At 57.6% G+C, this 4,467-nt stretch overlaps 1 long non-coding RNA gene across 1 annotated transcript; it reads left to right on the top strand.

The window, feature by feature from the left end:
- Positions 1-3,302: 3,302 nt before the first annotated feature.
- Positions 3,303-4,070, top strand: LOC108520718 (uncharacterized). Its single transcript, XR_001882987.1, has 3 exons — positions 3,303-3,499; positions 3,597-3,763; positions 3,910-4,070. It is a non-coding gene; the product is annotated as an uncharacterized LOC108520718 (long non-coding RNA).
- Positions 4,071-4,467: the final 397 nt, after the last annotated feature.

Genomic DNA, 4,467 nt, shown 5'->3' with positions numbered 1-4,467 from the left:
GAAAGAAAGAGAAGGAAGGGAAGGGAGGGAGGGAGTGAAGGGAAGAGAGGGAGGGAGGAAGGAAGGGAGGGAGGGAGAAGGAAGGGAAGGGAAGGGAGGGAAGGGAAGAGAGGGAGGGAAGGGAGGGAGGGAGGAAAAGGAAGGGAGGAAGGAAGGAAGGAAGGAAAGAAGGAAGGGAGGGGAGAAGGAAGGGAGGGAGGGAAGGAGGAGAAAGGAAGGGACGGGAAGGAAGGGAAGGATGAAGGGAAGGAGGGACGGAAGGAAGAAAGAAAGGAAGGAAGGAAGAAAGGAAGGAAGGAGGGAGGGAGGGAAGAAAGGAGGGAGGGAGGAAGGAAGGAAGAAAGGAAGGAGGGAGGAAAGAAGGAGGGAAGGAAGGAAAAAAGGAGGGAGGGAGGAAGGGAGGAAGGAAGAGGGAGGGAGGGGAGAGGAAGAGAGGGAGGGAGGGAAGGAAGGAAGGTCAGGAAGTTCTTCAATCTACGTCTGTTCCTCTCACACCACCACCACGTCTTCCTCCTCCTCCTCCGCCTCCTCCTTCTCCAACGAGCCACACTTGCTGACAGAGAGATTGACGGATGGGCCAACAGACTTGCTCGGACAGACTGATGGACCGACAGACTTGCTCGGACAGACGGATGGGCCGACAGACTTCCTTGGACAGATTGATGGGCCGACAGACTTGCTCAGACAGACTGATGGGCCGACAGACTTGCTTGGACAGACGGATGGGCCGACAGACTTGCTTGGACAGACTGATGGACCGACAGACTTGCTCGGACAGACGGATGGGCCGACAGACTTGCTTGGACAGACTGATGGACCGACAGACTTGCTCGGACAGACTGATGGACCGACAGACTTGCTCGGACAGACGGATGGGCCGACAGACTTGCTTGGACAGATTGATGGGCCAACAGACTTGCTTGGAGCACACACACGTGCTTCCGTGACAGCCTGGGCCCTGGCGCTGGCCCTGAGAAAGCGGCCTGGCCTGGAGCACCGTCTCATCTGGGGATCTTATCATATCCAAAGTGCACCCCAGGGACCTACATTTATTTCCCTGCTGCTGCTAACTCCACAAGAGCAAGACAGCCAGCTGCCGGGGTCAATGTCTCTTTCACTGGCTCTAAAATGCATCTTTCTGATCCAAGGTCTGTGATTTCTCACCCCTGGGCCCTGCCCCAGCGTCCTCAGGGACAGACACCTGCCTTTGTTCTGGGCGTTTGGGGCTGAGGTGGGCAGGGCAGAGGCCAGAGTTCCACACTCTGGAGTCCGGCAGGGTTTTCCTCACAACAGCCCCATGAGGCAGGTCCTAGAGCCTGCATTTGACAGATCAGGAGACTGAGGCTGTGGGGGTGGAGTCCCTGGCCCATGGTCACACAGTAAGTAGTTTCCTTGTCTGCTGGTGGCTGGGAAGGAGGCTCCCCAAAGTCTGAGGGCTTGGCCCCGGGCCCACTCCAAGCCTCCAGCACTTGAGAGCTGCCAGTCCTGCCTTATAAGCCCAAAGACCGGGTGGCCGGCTCGGGTACTGGGCCGGGCCTTGTAGGGAGACAGCCTTGCTGCCAAGCACTCGGCCCCAGGACAGCCTCCCCGTCCTGGCTAAATTTAGCGGCTCTGTGCAGTGTGGAGGCTGGAGGCTGGCTGGAGCCCTCAAGGGAGCAGACACGGGTTCCAACAGGTCTCCTTAGTCACTCAGGGGCCTGAGGATGCCAGGACCGTACCCCAGTCCAACCTTGACACCATCTGGGCCAGAGATTCCTCTGATGCCACACAGCCCCCTAGACCCTGACTGGAGAAGGGCCCTGGGCCAGCCTGGCAGAGGCTATCAAGGGGAGGTTGGGGGACGACCAACAGCTATGGGGAGGCCTGGGGAGTACAGCGTGGGCCCCCAGGTTTGGCATCTCCCATTGCCTGGACCTGGGCTGCTTCTCAGGCCTCTTCTATCCCCCAGCTCTGGGTGTGACCTGGCTGAAGCCCCCCTCCCGTGTGTTTAAAGCGTCCCACCCTCCTGGTCCTCCGCCATCCCTCTGGATCATTTCCCTTCATCCTTGGCCTCTCTCTGCCCTAGATTAAGAGAACTCCTGGGAGGCCAGGGCTGGTAGCTCATGTCTGTAATCTTGGCACTTTGGGAGGCTGAGGCAGGAGGATTGCTTGAGCTCAGGAGTTCGAGACCAGCCTGGGCAACATAGTGAAATCCTGTCTCTATAAAATATACAGAAAAAAAAAATTAGCCAGGCATGGTGGCGCATGCGTATAGCCCCCAGCTGCTTGGGAGGCCAAGGCGAGCAGACCACCTGAGGTCAGGAGTTCAAGACTGGCTTGGCCAACATGGTGAAACCACATCTCTACTACAAAGACAAAAATTGGCTGGGAGTGTTGGCAGGAGCCTGTAATCCCAGCTACTCGGGAGGCTGAGGCAGGAGAATTGCTTGAACCTGGGACAGCGAGATTGCAGTGAGCCGAGATTGAGCCACTGCACTCCAGCCTGGGGGATAAAGTGAAACTCAGTCTCAAGAAACAAAACAAAACAGAAAAAAAATTAGCTGCGCATGGTGGTGTATGCCCATAGTCCCAGCTACTTGAGACGCTGACGTGGGAGGATCTCCTGAGCCTGGGAGGTGGAGGCTGCAGCAAGCCGTGATCACGCTACTATACTCCAGCCCGGGTGACACAGTGAGAGCCTGTCTCAAAATAAATACATTAATTAAATAAAAATAAAGACGACTCCTGTGGGCTGGGCTAGCATGTGGCCACATCTACCTCCTCTCTGGCACTTATCTCTTTTTTTTTCTTTTTTTTTTTTTGAGATGGAGTCTCACTCTGTCACCCAGGCTGGAGTGTGGTGGCGCGATCTCAGTTCCCTGCAACCTCCGCCTCCTGGGTTCAAGTGATTCTCCTCCCTCAGCCTCCCGAGTCGCTGGGATTACAGGCGCCCATCACCACACCTGGCTAATTTTGTATTTTAGTAGAGATGGGGTTTCACCATGTTGGCCAGGCTGGTCTCGAACTCCTGACCTCGCGTTCTGCCCGCCTCGGCCTCCCAAAGTGCTGGGATTACAGGCGTGAGCCACAACGCCCGGTCTGTTTTTTTTTTTTTTTCTTCAAATCCAACTGTCTTGGGGTGTAATTCACATACAATAAAATGCATCCATGTTAGGCACAGGGTTTGAAGAGTTTTGACAAATGCACCAGCCCCCTGCAAATCCATCAGCCTAGAACGCCCCCGCCTCCCGCTTATGGTCCATCTTTCCCCAGCACCCCCAGGCCCAGGCAGTCACTGACCCGCTTTGTCACTGCAGATTTGTGCAGCCTCGTCCAGAGCGTTCGGCAGGTGGAATTGGGCAGAAGGAGCTCCTTTGTGTCTGGCCGCCTGTGCTCAGCTCAGCGGTTTAGGCTTCACGTGGCGGTTGCGTGCCTCGATGGTTGGTTCCTCTCGGTTGCCTGGACATACTGCAGCTTGCTTATCCTTCATCAGTTCATGGACATCTGGGGCCTATGCTGGGTAAAGCCACTGTGGACACTCGGGGGCCTTTGTGCGCATGTCCAGCTTCCCTTCTCCTCCCTGCTCTGATTTTGTGCCTCCATTTCTCCTAATGCAGCCCCACCGGGGCCCCTCCCACCACTGTGAGGACTGGAGCGTGGGGTCTGAGGAGCACAGAGTCCTGGTCTCTGGAGGGGCAGGGTCCCCAGGAGGATTTTGGTAGTTGCCATTTAGAAGCGTGCCAGGGCTTGCCCCGGAATTCCCTCCTGGGTGAGCAGCTGTGAGGTAAGGAGACCTCTGTTTACCTTGGCCGCCCCATCCTGGCCTGTGGGCTCCAGGCAGTGGGCTGGACAGAGCTGGACTCAGGCCGGCCTGGGTGGGGGTGGAGGCAGCGTGGCTGGGAAGCCTGGAGCCGACCGCCTTGTCCGCAGGACCCCCAGCCCATCTGAGCCTCACACCCTGCCTGGCCACCATGATGCAAGCTAGATGCTCAGATCACCAGAGGGCCTTGGGGACGGCATCACCCGCCCATTCTGGGCCTCGGGCTCCTCATCCGTAAATGGAGCCCTAGCCCTTGCCTGGCCCATCTCCCAGGGCTGGCTGAAGACACCAGGAGATGAAGTGTATGAGAAGGTTCTGTGGTATGAGAGGTCTTACCGGTGGACCATGTGGAGGGAGGTGCCTTCTGCCTACCCTGGTTCCTGCTGTGAGCTAGGCGCCAACCCCAGGCCCCCTGCTAAGGAACCTGGGAGCTCCTCGGTTGGGGTGGGAGGGCTGCGCCCACCATCACGCTGGCATCATGGACGTGCGATCCAAGCACCTGCACCCGGCCCCGTGCTCAAAAAGGCTCTGTGCTGGGGCCATTTCCCCTCATTCCCGGCCTCCTCCCTCTGCTCTGGATTAAGAGAACGCCTGGGGGCTGGCCCTGCCTCTCAAACACTGAGCACTTCTCCCCAGGTCCTGAGGGTTCTGAAACCACTATACCCACA

The sequence above is a fragment of the Rhinopithecus bieti genome, unplaced genomic scaffold, assembly GCF_001698545.2.
Source record: "Rhinopithecus bieti isolate Rb0 unplaced genomic scaffold, ASM169854v2 scaffold_54056, whole genome shotgun sequence".
In the NCBI taxonomy this organism is placed as follows: Eukaryota; Metazoa; Chordata; class Mammalia; order Primates; family Cercopithecidae; genus Rhinopithecus; species Rhinopithecus bieti.
Note: the sequence above shows the minus strand (reverse complement) of the source record. Positions and strands in the feature narration are given on the sequence as shown.